This window comes from Notamacropus eugenii, chromosome X (genome assembly GCF_028372415.1).
Source record: "Notamacropus eugenii isolate mMacEug1 chromosome X, mMacEug1.pri_v2, whole genome shotgun sequence".
In the NCBI taxonomy this organism is placed as follows: Eukaryota; Metazoa; Chordata; class Mammalia; order Diprotodontia; family Macropodidae; genus Notamacropus; species Notamacropus eugenii.
The window spans coordinates 18,223,102-18,239,108 of NC_092879.1; the positions used below are offsets into that span (position 1 = coordinate 18,223,102).

General features: G+C 44.1%; 2 pseudogenes; both read left to right on the plus strand.

Annotated features, from left to right (window-relative positions):
* Positions 1–358: 358 nt before the first annotated feature.
* Positions 359–1,177, plus strand: LOC140515713 (transmembrane emp24 domain-containing protein 2 pseudogene; annotated as a pseudogene).
* Positions 1,178–5,399: 4,222 nt separating this feature from the next.
* Positions 5,400–14,791, plus strand: LOC140516273 (transcription intermediary factor 1-beta pseudogene; annotated as a pseudogene).
* The last annotated feature ends 1,216 nt before the right edge of the window (positions 14,792–16,007 follow it).

Below are 16,007 nucleotides of genomic sequence, written 5' to 3' on the forward strand. Positions count from 1 at the left end.
ACTTGCTGCAAAGATTTTTTTCCTTTCTACATTGTTTTTTAAAGTTTACCTGCATTAATTTTCTTTTTACAAAAGCATTTGAATTTTATGTACTTTAAATAATCAATTTTACATTGTAGGATCCTCTGTCTCTTCTTTTTTCTTGAACTATTCCTCTGTCTATAGATAGAAAAGCTATTTCTCAATTCGAGAATTTGTTTGTAATGCCTCCTTTTTGTCGAATTCATGTATTCATTGAAAACTTCTTTTTAGGAAGATACGGAGGCTAAGGAAGAGGCGGTAGCGATGGCTGCTGAGGAGACTGCAGTCTTGGCCCTAGTCCCAGTCCCTAGTTATACCCCGTGGCCTCTAGCAAGCCATGGTGACGCTCTCGGAGGTGCTGATGCTGCTGGTCGTGCTTCTATCGAAGCAGACATTATCATCCATGGCACTGGAGAAGTGCTTCTTGGAGTGAGTCACCTCGGCACCAAGATGGGCCTCATCTTGGAGGTGGCCGAGGCCAGCTTCCTGGACATTACAGGACCTGATAATTAAGGAATCTCTAAAGGAGACAGAGAGTCCAGTGGGAAATACACTTTTGCAGCTCTCATGGTTTATTTTATTTATAGCTCAAAGTTTTATTTCAGCAACAGAAAGTCCACCATGACTCCCAAGATAGTGGTGTTCACTATTGAGATTGCAGAATCTCCAAAGGGCCAAGACGTAGAAACAGAAGCTCATCAGAACAAGCTGGAAGAGATGATTAATGAGATTGTTGTGGTGATGATAGCAGTAAAGCTCTAACAGGAATACATGGACGTCCGAGAGAGAATACACATAACAATTAATGACAACACAAACAGCAGAGTGGTCCTCTGGTCCTTCTTTGAAGTCCTCATATTAGTTGCCATGACATTGGACAGATCTACTACCTGAAGAGATTTTTTAAAGTCCGGATGGCTGTCAGAGATGGCTTTTGCTGATGGTCCCAAACTCCCAGTTCACTAACAAACATCTTGGTCACAACGATGTCACATAGTTTCTAAGCTTTTGTTTTCTGACCTATACACTCATTGCTTCTCTTTCTTGCTTATGACTAGGTTTTGAAAACACACCTTCTTAAACCAGGCTGTCCTGACAACTTTGACACTGAATTGGTATAACTTTCATTTGAAAACTGTCTCCAACACACAGAGCATTCCAGTACTCCAATACCATAATTGAAGTGTGATCTAGTCACATTTGTTTCTCCTGTTTTTCTTTGGTTTCACAATGAAATACATTTTGTTCATAACACAGCACTAAGGCAAATAGTCTTTTACTAAAAATTGTTGTACATGTCTTTGGATTTCTAAACCTGCAGCCAAAAAACCCAGTTCTGTGAAGTTCTAAGGAATGACAGATAAATCATCAAAAACTCTCCCACTAGTAACAGACAGAACCATTGACCTCGTGGCACATGCCATCATAACTGTGTACTTGTATTTAATTTATTTATTATTTATTATTTATTTTCATTTTTATTTTTATTTGACAACCCACAAACTCTCTTCTCCCCTAAAGAAATTGGGAATGTTCTTGGGCTTAGATCTCAGGTCTCAACCATGTAATTTAAAGTATAGAACAAGCAACTAACCAAGCAGTTTTGGTTTCTGACTGATACTTCTGACGTGGCAAACCAAGGCTGGAGGCTGTTTTCAGCAAGTGGTAGTGAATTAGTCTTTTTGAGCTGGTATGTCCAGCTCTTTCTCTCACTTCTGTGTTGGCACTTAAAAGGTGTATGTTAATCTATATTGGGAAAATCCAGATTCCTGATACTAAAAGATTAAAGTTTTCTCTTGGATATTCTTGCACTGTTATACAGCCACCATTTATTTGATCAGAAACAGAAGTATTTTGGGCCACAGTCTAGCTAAAGAGGACTGAGGATAATTCTTAGGGCAAGTGTTCTTTTCTTTTTCCTTCTCCTTGTTTTTCATTTTAGGCACATGTGAATTTGGTTTTCTTATAAAAAATGACTTTTTCTTGGTCTCTGATGATGAGTTGAAAATTGAAGCATCTGTTTATGGTGTGGGGCTGTCAAGGATAATGTTGTGACTGAAGTTTATTAATTACTTGCACTTGTTTGGATCTTTGCAAGGGGGAAAACTACAAGTAAGAGTTTTGTACTATTGATTTAGTATTTCTTACAGGTTTTCATGTTCAGAGTAAAAAGTTTTTTGACTTTGGGCAAAATACTTGCAGCAGTTTATTAATAAGGTGAGAGTTTTTTCACCTTAGTGTAACTGTTGAATGTCAATTTTATTTCATGTAAAAATATTTCAAAATTTAAATTCACTGATGTAAATTAAAAATTGCATGTGTATCTAATTTGACCCAGATCCAGTGAATAAATGGTTCTTTAAAAACAAACAAACAAAAAACCAAAACAAAACAAAAAAAAACTTCTCTTGGTTTATTTTGTGAGAGGCTGATGTACACCTAATTTCTGCCATACTGCTTTTCCCATTTTCTCAAAAGCATTTGTCGGGGGCGGAGCCAAGATGGCGGAGTAGAAAGACACACATACACATAGCTCTGAACGCACAACCCATAGAATATCTGTAAATAGCAACTCACTGCGAATTCTGCAGCACCAGAGGCCACAGAACATTGGAGAGAGAGAGATTTCTGTTCCAGAGGACCTTGAAACCTCTCGCAGAAGGTCCTTTGCGCTGCAGACTGGGCGCCGTGGACTTGGAGGCAGGCACAGCCCTGCCACGGCCGCAGCACCGAGAGGAACAGATCCGAGCAGGCTTCAGGGACGGGATCTCCAGTGGCTGTGTGGGTCCCTCCACCCAGAGGTGACGGGGGTCGGTGATTGGGTCTCTTTGGCGGGTGGAGAGGGGAGTGGGGTGCCCCCATAACTCAGGCCCCATGGGGAGGCAGAAGCGGAGGTGGGAGCAGACCAGTGCTCCCCAAACAGGCAGGAGCCTGGATACATTGTTGAAGGTCTCTGCATAAACCCCCTGAGGGAACTGAGCCCGTGAGGCGGCCCTGCCCCCACCTGAGCACCTGAACTTAATCTCACACTGAATAGCAGCCCTGTCCCCGCCCAGAGCCCTGAGGCTGGGAAACAGCATTTGAATCTCAGACCCCAAGCGCTGGCAGGGAGGATCCGGAGGCAAAGTGGGTGTGAAGAGAATATTCAGAAGTCAAGTCACTGGCTGGGAAAATGCCCAGAAAAGGGAAAAGAAATAAGACTATAGAAAGTTACTTTCTTGGTGAACAGGCATTTCCCCCCTTCCTTTCTGATGAGGAAGAACAATGCTTACCATCAGGCAAAGACACAGAAGTCAAGGCTTCTATATCCCAGCCCACTCAATGGGCTCAGGCCATGGAAGAGCTCAAAAAGGATTTTGAAAATCAAGTTAGAGAGGTGGAGGAAAAGCTGGGAAGAGAAATGAGAGACATGAAGTCAAAGCATGAACAGCAGATCAACTCCCTGCTAAAGGAGACCCAAAAAATGTTGAAGAAAATAACACCTTGAAAACTAGCCTAACTTAATTGGCAAAAGAGGTTCAAAAAGCCAATGAGGAGAAGAATGCTTTCAAAAGCAGAATTAGCCAAATGGAAAAGGAGATTCAAAAGCTCACTGAAGAAAATAGTTCTCTCAAAATTAGAATGGAACAGATGGAGGCTAATGACTTTATGAGAAACCAAGAAATCACAAAACAAAACCAAAAGAATGAAAAAATGGAAGATAATATGAAATATCTCATTGGAAAAACAACTGACCTGGAACATAGATCCAGGAGAGACAATTTAAAAATTATGGGACTACCTGAAAGCCATGATCCAAAAAAGAGCCTAGACACATCTTTCATGAAATTATCAAGGAAAACTGCCCTGACATTCTAGAACCAGAGGGCAAAATAAGTATTCAAGGAATCCACTGATCACCTCCTGAAAGAGATCCAAAAAGAGAAACTCTAGGAACACTGTGGCCAAATTCCAGAGTTCCCAGGTCAAGGAGAAAATATTGCAAGCAGCTAGAAAGAAATAATTCAAGTATTGTAGAAATACAATCAGGATAACACAAGATCTAGCAGCTTCTACATTAAGGGATCGAAAGGGCATGGAATAGGATATTCCAGAAGTCAAAGGAACTAGGACTAAAACCAAGAATCACCTACCCAGAAAAACTGAGTATATTACTTCAGGGGAAAAATTGGTCTTTCAATGAAATAGAGGACTTACGATGAAATAGAGGCCTTTCAAGCATTCTTGATGAAAAGACCAGAGCTGAAAAGAAAATTTGACTTTCAAACACAAGAATGAAGAGAAGCATGAAAAGGTGAACAGCAAAGAGAAGTCATAAGGAACTTACTAAAGTTGAATTGTTTACATTCCTACATGGAAAGACAATATTTGTAACTCTTGAAACATTTCAGTATCTGGGTACTGGGTGGGATTACACACACACACGCACACACACGTAGAGACAGAATGCACAGAGTGAATTGAAGAGGATGGGATCATATCTTAAAAAAAAATGAAATCAAGCAGTGAGAGAGAAATATATTGGGAGGAGAAAGGGAGAAATGGAATGGGGCAAATTATCTCTCATGAAAGAGGCAAGCAAAAGACTTATTAGTTGAGGGATAAAGAGAGGAGGTGAGAGAAAAACATGAAGCTTATTCTCATCACATTCCACTAAAGGAAGGAATAATATGCACACTCATTGTGGTATGAAGACCTATCTTACAATACAGGAAAGTGGGGGATAAGGGGATAAGCAGGGTGGGGGGGATGATGGAAGGCAGGGCATGGGGAGGAGGGAGCAATTTGAGGTCAACACTCATGGGGTGGGACAGGATCAAAAGAGAATAGAAGTAACGGGGGACAGGATAGGATGGAGGGACATTTAGTTAGTCTTATACAACACAGCTATTATGGAAGTCATTTGCAAAACTACACAGATTTGTCCTATATTGAATTGCTTGCCCTCCAAAGGGAAGGAGTAGGGAGGGAGGGAGGTAAAGAAGTTGAAACTCAAAGTGTTAGAAACAACTGTCGAGTAATGTTCTTGCCACCAGGAAATAAGAAATACAGGTAAAGGAGTATAGAAAGTTATCTGGCCCTACAGGACAAAAGAGAAGATGGAGACAAGGGCAGAGAGGGATGATAGAAGAGAGAGCAGATTGGTCATAGGGGCAATTAGAATGCTTGGTGTTTGTGGGGGGAGGGGACAAAAGGGGAGAAAATTTGTAACCCAAAATTTTGTTACAATGAATGTTAAAAGTTAAATAAATAAATTAATTTTAAAAAAAAAGCATTTGTCACAGACATCAGGCCAGCAGTACAGAATGGCAGCATTTGTAGACAGTGGGTATGGGCAGACAAGGCTCTCAAAATGAGCCACAGGCACACCAGTAAGCATGGGCCCAGGGGTGGGGGTGGGGGTGGCAGCCTGGACCTTGGCCTCCTCTGGGGGAGCTTCGGGGCCTGTGGCCCTTGCCTCCTAGTCCTCTGGGGCCACTGCGCTGCTAGGGAGTGGACAGAGCTTGGTGGCCAAGCTGCAAGAGTAATTCGGAGTGTGCCTAGAGCACCTGCAACCTGACTGGGAGCCATGCCTGCTGCCCTGCATGCAGTAGGTGTGCGGCCTGTTCCTGCTGCCTCCAACAACTTTGGCAATGGCCAAGTGGTGGATTGTCCAGTCTGCAAGAAGCAGTACTTCACCAAGGACATCGTGGAAAACTACTTCACTAGAGACAGCGGCACCAGGGAGGCCCAGGACACCAAGGATGCCAAAAAGTGCTGCATCAACTGTGAGGACAACGCTCCTGCCACCAGCTGCTGTGCCCTTTGCTCAGAGTCCCTATGTGAGACGTGCATGGGGGCTATCAGTGGGTCAAGTACACCAAGGACCACACCGTCCAGTCCACTGGCCCTGCCAAGTCCGGTGATGGAGAATGCACTGTCTATTGCTCAGCCCACAAATAGGAGCCCCAGCCATCTTCTGAGGGACCTGCGACACCCTCACCTGTCGAGATTGCCAGCTCAGTGCCCACAAGGACCATCAATACCAGTTCTTGAGAATGCTGTGAGAAACCAGAGGAAGCTCGTGGCCTTCCTGGTCAAGCACTTGGGGGATAAGCATGCCACTTTGCAGAAGAATACCAAAGAGGTGCACACCTCCATCCACCAGATGATAGACATGTTTAGGTGGATGTGAAAAAGGTCATCCTGCAAATCATGAAAGAGCTGAACAAGTGCTTGTCAATGACTCCCGGAAGGGGATGGAAGGCCAGCAGGAGTGTCAGCACTGGACCATGACCGAGATCCAGAGAAACCAGCAGCATATCCAGCACTTTGCCTCCTGGGCCCTGAAAAGCAATAAAAAAAAAATGGCTGTACTGCTGTCAGAACGGATTTACTTCCAGTTCCACTGTACTCTCAAGATGATTGTGGACCCCATGGAGCTCCAGAGGGGCACGAAGTTCCAGTGGGACCTCAATGCTTGGACCAAAAGCACCGAGGCCTTTGGTAAAATTGCTTCCGAAAGGAGTGACCCGGGGTTCCATGGACCCTCCCCAACTCCCGGCAAGCCTTGAGGGGGGAATCAGGCCATGGACCTGCAGGAAGACTATGGGAGCTACTGCTCAGATGACTGCTACAGTGCTGAGCCCAACGTGTCTGGCATGGAAAGGTGTAGGTCAATTTAGTGGAAAGTGAGTGGCCTCACAAGGAAGGTCCTCAGGATGAACCTGGAGCACCTAGATGTGGGTCTGACTGTGGACAGCTAGCCCTCCCTTCAAGGTCTTCCTGGGGACCACCAACGAGGACTACAACCTAACTGCTGTCAAGAGGGTGGAGCAGCCAGAGGCACTGCTATGGTGACGGCATAGCTTACCGAGAGGAGCAAGTCTTATGCCTGGCCAGCAGGCTGCTCGTCCACCTGTGGAGCTCGCGAGTAAAAGAATGAGGATGGAGAGTGGGTCATGAAGCAACTCTGATTTATTCAAGCAAGCACTCTGATTATATAGTCTTTGCCAGCTAGCCCAGTGAACCATGGTAACACACATAAACAAACCCGAAACTATAGAAATGAACACAAGCTGGAACTATAGTGACAAAAACAAACCAGGGGTAGGGCCGTCCCTTCCAGCGCCATCTTGTTCACCCTTCCCTGCTCTGGACTCAGTTTACCTGATGTGAGTCAGTGTGGCATCCCAGATGGTGTGGCGGTCAGCGTCCCTTACAACTTCCACTTTTTGTTTTAGACTCGATGACCTTCACGGGTTTGTACATCTCTCAGCTTGAACTGATTTTCAGTAAGCATCTTCATTGTATCTTTTACAGTTCGTAGGGCATATCTGAGACATGCTGGTATGAGACATATAACAATCAAGATAACAATACCTCCTGACAACAATGGACCTAGCCAATCAAACAATGAGGTGGAATGACCAAAATGTTGCATCATGTCTGAAACAAAATTTTCAGGTATTAACTTTTTTGTCCCTTGAGTATTGATATCCAATGTCAATTTTTCCAACAGTTTCATTTCACTTGAAACGTTGGTGAGTGTTAAACCATGTAACTGAGCTCTTATTTCTTCCCAATTAAATTCAGTATCATTGTAAAATTTGTTCATCATGCAAAAATGACGATATCTGTAATCACATCTTAAAGCCAATTGTGTTTCTATGGCCTGCAGTTCATCCCCAATTGCTATTACATCATTTCTTAACATTAGAATGGCCTGGTAGAATTTGTGATCCATCTTCAATTGTTCCCTAAATCCCACTGATACATTATTTGTACAAACACCAAGGATAGCCCTTCACCAGTCCTGTAAAGTTGAAATGTCTACTAATGTCCAAAGGTCCAATACTGGTCCTTGGCCTGGCTCACTGTTAGAAGCAGTAAGATGCAGCTGACTAATTTCATGGCTCAGGTGTTGTAGTTTCTTCTTCTTTCTCTGGCAGATCCCTGTGATTTCTTCCTGGTGCTGTACGATCTGTGGTCTTTTCACTGGTACCCAAATCTCCTTGTCTCCTGTACAGATACAAGCATAACCCTTGCCCCAAGTTAGTATGGTATGTGGTCCATGCCATTGCCCTTCCTGATCTCGCCACATGGCTGTCTGTCCCGTGGCTGGAGGCGTCTATTCCAATCTTTTCTTAAAATCATATGGTGGTCTGCCTGATCTGACCATGTATTTCATGGCAGGCGTAAGACCGTGCTCATCGAATTTTAAATAATTGATAGTGTAAAGTGCCAATTTTAATTGATCATGTGCCGTGGACCTGGGTCCTGAAGCTCCCCCTTTTTGTTTTTGGACATATTGTTTTATGGTGCGGTTCGCACGTTCTACTATGGCTTGTCCTGTGGGGTTATAGGGGATCCTAGTCACATGAGAGATTCCGAATTCTGAGAGAAATTTTTGGAAGGCCAAAGCAGTGTATGCTGGGCCATTATCAGTCTTTAATAGTCGTGGGACCCCATGGGCGGCAAAACATTGAAGCATATGGCTACACTCATCCTTGACTGCCTCTCCGGTGCGTAGAGTAGCCATGATGAAACCGGAGAAAGTGTCTATAGATACATGGACATATTCAAGCCTCCCGAATGAAGCTATGTGAGTCACATCCATTTGCCAGATATCATTAGGATGTGATCCCTTAGGATTGTACACTCTGCATGGCATCGGTGGCTGGAAAGGAATGCATGGTGTGCATGATTTTACAATCTTTCGGGCCTCTTTCTTAGTAAGTTTATATAAATGTCTTAATGATTTTGCTGATATATGAAACTTATTGTGAGCCTGCTGAGCTTCCTCAGTGGTTTCTAGGTATACACCTCCTGACACTACTCGATTCACAACCTCATTTCCTTCTGCTAGAGGCCCTGGTAGATTGGAGTGTGATCTTATATGTAAAATGTGGAATGGGAACATAGTCCTCTTATGGTGTTTTGGACTTCTGCTAGCAACTGTCCAATTTCTAATTGAGTTGATATGCAGGCAGTCTCTAGGTCTGCTATAAGTGTTGCTACATATCTACTGTCAGTAATGACATTGATAGGCTCATCAATTTCTAAAGCCTTCCAGACCGCAAATTGTTCGTTCTTTTGGGTGGATGAGAATGGAGTATCATATACCTGCAACCATTTATCTTGATATACATACGTGGCTGCTCTATTTAATTTTGTGGCATCAGTAAATACATTCTTTCCTATGACCGGAGTGTCATGGTGTTTCTCAGCCTGTGTCCATGGTGTTTCCTGGTATATGCTTATAGCCTTATTTAGGTTCCCTGTTTTGAAGTTTTGATTAATAATGACTTGCCATTCTGGGTATTCTGTACAGCATTTCTCTATTTGTTCTTTAGTGTATCTACAGTAGATGGCATCAGGATCTCTTCCTATCAGTTTTCTCACTCTCTGAATTGCCTTGTAAACCACTTTTGCAACTAGTACACAGTAAGGGACACAAGACCTGTTGTGTATTCTCTTCAAGTGTATCCACTCTAATATTCCTTCTTCTTGGTGAAGGCATCCTGTGGGAAGTTCCACAGTGAAAAGGATATATATATATATATATATATATATATATATATATATATATATATATATATATATATATATATACATACATATATATATATATATATATATATATATATATGTGTGTGTGTGTGTGTGTGTGTGTGTGTGTGTGTGTATACATATATATATATACACACACATATATATATACATACATATATATATATATATACACATACACACACACACACACACACACACACACATATATATATATATATATATATATATATATATACATATACTTTCTGTTGGTACATATCTCCTGGTGCTAGCCTCTACAATTTTTGTTTGAATTTTGGAGATGCACTCCAACGCTTGAGGAGTCCATTCTAGTGGTGAATTTAAGTCAGGATCTCCTTTCAGCATGTCATACAATGGATGTAATTCACCTGTAGGTATTCCTAATTGTTGTCTGATCCACTGAAGCTCTCCTTTTGCATATGATTGAGAGTCTTGATTTTAGACACATCTATTACAGGTGATTTATTATGGATTTGATGTTCTAATATGGTGTGTCCTAAGTAATGTATAGGCAGGTCTTTCTGTATCTTATCAGATGCTATTTTTAAGCCTTGTTTGAGGAATTCTCTCTCTATCATTTGTAATGTCATTTCTAAGATTTCAATGTTATCACGAGCTCCTAAGATATCATCCATATAATGGAGTATCAACACCTGGGGAAATCTCTTCCTGACTGGGTGTAATGTCTTGTCTACATACCACTGACAAATTGTGGGACTGTTTTTCATTCCTTGGGGTAGTACCTTCCATTGGTAACAATGGTATGGCTCCTGTAGATTGACACTGGGTACAGAGAATGCAAACCTTTCCTTATCCTCAGTATGAACAGGAATACTGTAAAAACAATCCTTGATGTCAATCACCCAAAGTTTATAACTGCTGGGAATTACATTGGGTGATGGCAAACCTGGCTACAAAGCACCCATTGGCTGCATGATGTCATTGATCTTTCTCAAATTAGTCAACATTCTGTATTTTCCAGATTTCTTTTTTATGACAAATACAGGAGAGTTCCAAGGACTAAAGGATTCCTCAGTGTGTCCTAACTCTAACTGTTCTTGTACTAGGTCTTTCAGGTCGGTGAGATTTTCATATTTTAGGGTCCATTGATCCACCCAGATGGGCTCATCCGAGATCCATCCTAATTTTGGTCGTGGAATTCTCACGGCGCTGTCATCAATGGACCCGTTCAAAAATTTGTTGTTAATCTTATCCCTAGTCGTGTAAGCAGGTCTCTTCCCCATAGTATCATGGGAAGCCCTTCCAATACTTGTGACCAAAATTTTCCCTATCTGTCCTCAAAAGTCCACCGTAGTGGTCTGGCCACCTCCCTGGCCCATTGTGAGCCTCCTATGCCATATACATTGTTTTCCTCTCCTATACGCCATTGAGATTCCCATTGTGAAAAAGGGAATACGCTTCTGTCTGCACCAGTGTCAACAAGGCCTGTTTTAGGTATTCCTTCTATATATACAGTAAGCATTGGTCTCTGATTGCCAATTTGTTGAGTCCAATATATTGTTTGTTCTATGTTATGATTCATTTGTACGAATTGTGCTACCGGCTGCCCTCTATCAACCTCAGCCTTCACATTGTTAGAGTTGCACATCAGGATCTTAGGTAAGGTACCAATTGGTGGTTGCTGTACTACAGCCTGTAAGCCTTTGTAAGCATTTGCTGGTGCAGAAATGATAATCTCTTGCTTTGTTTTGGTGCATATTTCCTCTATTGGTAACCATACTGTTGTGCATGGAGGTATCAGGAAATTCCCTAGGCTTCTAATTAATTTTGACTGTATGGCACCGACTTGAGTGTCTGGTACCTCCTCCTGAATTCTAAAGTGGCCTGTGGGATCGTCTCTGTGTCTTCCCAGTAGCCCCTCCTTTTCTCCTGGGCTGGAGGGATGCCCGTCTGCATGTTTAAATATTGAGCACTACCCTTGAGAGGAGGGAATGACCTACACTCCGAAGCCCAATGTCCTGTTTTCTTACATTTTTGACAGGGTGTGGTTGGCCTACTCTTAAATGGTGTTCTGTTCCCTTGGTTCTGGAGTCCCTTTCTTCCCTCTGCATTGTCTCTACACTCCCTCCGGTTATGTCCTATTTTTCCACACTTAAAGCATCTCACTCTTGATCCAGCTCCCTGATAATTTCTCAGTGCCCCTGCGAAGATGGATGCCTGTACTCTTGCTAGGTATGTCTGAGATCCTACCTCCTCACACCTATTTAACATGTCCTCAATGGAACAGTTCTTGAGTAATCCTAGCATAGCCTTCCTACAATCTGCATTAGCTCCTGATTGGAGGATGTCCTTTATCACTACAGCAGTACCTTCCACTTCACCCATAGTCCTGGTGACAACCTCAGTTACTTGGGCACAGAAATCAGTGAAGAGTTCTGCATTTCCTTGCTTCAGTGATTGCAGAGATACCTTCTTAGGACCTTTCTCAGGAATCAGTATAAAGGCCTGCTCCACCCCTTGGGCTAGCCTCTCATACAGCACTAGATCATGTCCTATTTGCTTAATGTCTTCTGCATACTCTCCTGACCCAAATAACATATCATAATATCACTGGGCATCTGTAGTGTTGCCAGCATTAACCGATGTTGCTATGGTTCTTAATTTTTCTGCCAAAAGCTGACGAAAGCAAACATATTGTCCAGGAGTCAAGATGGCTCTCATGATTAATTTCCAGTCATTTGGGGTTAATACATAATTAGCCAATTCTTTTAATCTTATGAGGACATAAGGAGCATTTATCCCATAATCTGTAACCGCCTTTTTCAATTCTTTTATCTGTAAGGCAGGTATGGGCCCGTGAGTCCTCGTCACGGAGCCATCCTCTGCTTTATCCTCCAATACAGGGAATGCACTTATCCATTCCCCGCCAATCTCCCTTAAGCTGGTGTAATCACCATCCTCTCTCAGCTTTTCTGGAGTCTGCTGTAATGCTGATTTTTTGAAAATTATTTGTACTTCCCTCATCTTGTCGCTAGGTGTCAGAATTGTTCCTCTTATCTCACTATCTGTGCTCCCTCCCTTCTCACCATCGGTGAACTCCTTTTTCCAGCTAACCCTCCTTTTAGTTTTCAGCAAGCCCTTTAATTTTTCAGTTAACTCTTGCATGTCCTCTCTCAGTTCCCGAACTGTCTCTCTCTCTCGCCATTTCTCTTGTTCCAACTCTAAGTTTGGATAGATGGATGCTGGCTGCCTTTCTGGGCTATTGTCCCTTGTACTACTCCCTGACTCAGAGGGGGTCGTCTGTGAGGATGTGGTAAATGTTCTCATTTGCACTGCCTTGCCACCGTCTTCCTCTATGAACACATTCTTCAGCATGTTGTATAGGAAGAAAGTATGAGGATCCAATTTCTTTGGGTTTTCGAGTTCAAAAGCTGTTAACTGCTCTCCAACAATGACCCAAGAGTCTAAACTCATAGGAGGTCGTTCTGACACCCAAAGACAGATTTCACAGATGGTATCTATGAACTTCCTTATATTTCTCAAACTTACCGTAGTTCCATGTTTCCTGATTTTTTTGTAAATTATTGCTGTGTATTGACCCTGACTCAACTTTTGTGAGCTTTGCCCCATTTCAATCTTACTCACGGTTACACCTCGTCTCACTCGAGCTGAAAGTGCTCGTCTTCTCCTGCGTCCGCTTCTCGGATCCGCTTTCCGGAGGACTCGGTGAGGCAGACAGGCTACCGTTTCCTGTCACGCTCAGGTATCGGCCTTTGACCCTGTCCTGGTAGCTCCTGTACACTGTCTAGGCTTCTGGAGAGCCTGACTCACTCGGGGGGTACTGAGGGACCTGATTCTCTCAGCTGAGATTCCTGAGGGACCTGACTCCCTCGGCTGAGTTCCTTAAGGGACCTAATTTCCCTTGGCTGAGCTTCCTGCTCCTTCCCCCTGCTTGTGGCCCCACGTTGGTGGGCGCCAAGTTGCTATGGTGACGGCATAGCTTACCGAGAGGAGCAAGTCTTATGCCTGGCCAGCAGGCTGCTCATCCTCCTGTGGAGCTCGCGAGTAAAAGAATGAGGAGGGAGAGCGGGTCATGAAGCAACTCTGATTTATTCAAGCAAGCACTCTGATTATATAGTCTTTGCCAGCTAGCCCAGTGAACCATGGTAACACACACAATAGAAATGAACACAAGCTGGAACTATACTGACAAAAATAAACCAGGGGTGGGGCCGTCCTTTCCAGTGCCATCTTGTTCACCCTTCCCTGCTCCAGACTCAGTTTACCTGATGTGCGTCAGTGTGGCGTCCCAGATGGTGTGGCGGTCAGCGCTCCTTACAGGGCACCAGGGGTCCTCCTATGCCACCCATGGTCATGGTCAAGAAGGAAGAGACAGGCTGGCATTGGAGCCCCCCTTCCCCCAGGGGTGGTGGAGCTTGGAGACAAAACTGCTGCTCCTGTCTCCCCTGGAGGCCTCAAGGCCAGAGGCCCCCCACCTGACCTCCACCAGCAGCAGCACCAGATCTGGCCTGGAAGTGCTGGGAGGCCCTGATGTAGCTGTGGCTGCCACCATGGCCACTGGGTTCCTTGGACCCTTAAATGATAGTGCTACTATATGCCATATCTGCCAGAAGGTAGAGGACCTGGTGATGTGTAGCCAGTGTGAACTCTGCTTACATTTGGAGTGCCACCTGCAAACCCTGCAGAAGGTTCCCGGGGCAGAACGGAGCTGCTCCCTGTGCCAGGAGGTGAAGGAATGCAAAAATGAGGTCTCTCTTCTTGGCCTGAGAATGTGGCCTTGACCCTCATGGGAACACCTGCCCTGACAAGCTGTCACCTACTAACCAGCAGAAGACTGAGCACATGCTGCTGGCCTTGCTCTACCCCCTGCACCGATTGGCCATGGACCCCACATCCTCTGTGGAGCAGCCAAGTACTCTGGAACTCACTCTGATCATCGTGCCTCCAGGAGAAACTCTCACCCCCCTAAAGCTCCCCATAGGAGTTGGCTCAGGACATGGGATGCATGTTCAAACAATTCAACTAACTCACAGAGAACAAAGTCAACCTCCAGTTGATCATTGACCTTCAATGTTTCTTTGAGACTTGGATGAATGTGATTTTTGGGGACACCAAGTTCTCAACTATTCTGGTGGAGCCACTCCATCCCCCTATCCCAGACCCTGGCTTGGTCTGTCCTGGGCTGGTGGGGGACTCCAGCGATGGTAACTGAGCCCCCACCTTGCCCCAGAATGTCTCCATCAAGCCCTTGCTCATTCCTTCTTTCACCCACACCCAGATGCGGTTTTTACTGCTCTTTATTTAATAAAAAGGTAACCCAGGAGACAAGGTCCCACAGGTCACCCAGATCCAGAGAAAGAGAGGTGTCCTGGGGAGTCCCTGGCATGAGGTTGATTTGTGGGCACAAGCAGCTTCACGGGTCGATCCCCTCCCCTTAGCGCAAGGCTTCTCTTGGATGCAGGCAGCCAACTCCCAATAGCTTGCAGCCCAGAGAGGGGAGAGGATTCCAGCCCCAAAGCTCCCGAGGATCCTTTCCTGTTCCAGCCACCCAGGTCTGAATGGTTCAGAAGTAGGGTTAGTTAGACAATCTCCCTGATGAAGCAGGGGCTTGGAGAAGGCTTTGGGCAGGGCTCCCCCTGGAGGTATGTGGGGCAGGAGTTGCCTTGACTTTTCTTTGGCATATGCTTCTTGTATTGAGCTCAGAGTTCACTGAAAAACTCATCGAATAAACCTGCCAGTCATTAACAAAAAAAACCCCAAACAATGCTTTTATCTGAAAGTAAGTCTTTACACTCACTAGTTGTGGTCTTTGCATTTATGGAACATTAACCTATTAGGTTCTCTGTTTTCTCATACTATGCCCAGATTGCCTCTCCTTTATCCCATATTCAAGGACTGAGTGGTCACTACTTCCCAACATTGGCATCATTTCCATTCCAGGAACCAGTTCCTCCTTATTGGTGAGCATTAGATGCAGACTAATACACATCTATCATGTGCCAGGAACTGAGCTAAGTAAATACTGGGAAAACAGAAAAAGACAAATGCATACTCTCTGCTAAAGGAGCTAAGCATAAAGGGGAAGATAACACAGAAATAACCCCGGGGGACCATGCTATGGACAGGTTTAAATAAAAGGAATAAGCAGTGGAAACAGATTAGAATTAGGTGGCATTGAGCAAGGCCTCCTGTAGAAGGAGGGATTTTATCGGGGATACCAGGGAAGTGAAGAGGTGGAGATGAAGTGAGAGCATTCTAGACGTGGGGAACAGTCAGTGAAAATGCTCAGATTTCAGTTGAAAATGTTGGATTCCCTTAGTTGATTATTCTACTTCCTGAAGGAAGAAATTATCACTACTGTAGCTAAAGAAGCCATTAATGCTAGAGTAAAGGAAGCACTAAACCAAGATCTCTCAACATTCTCTTCC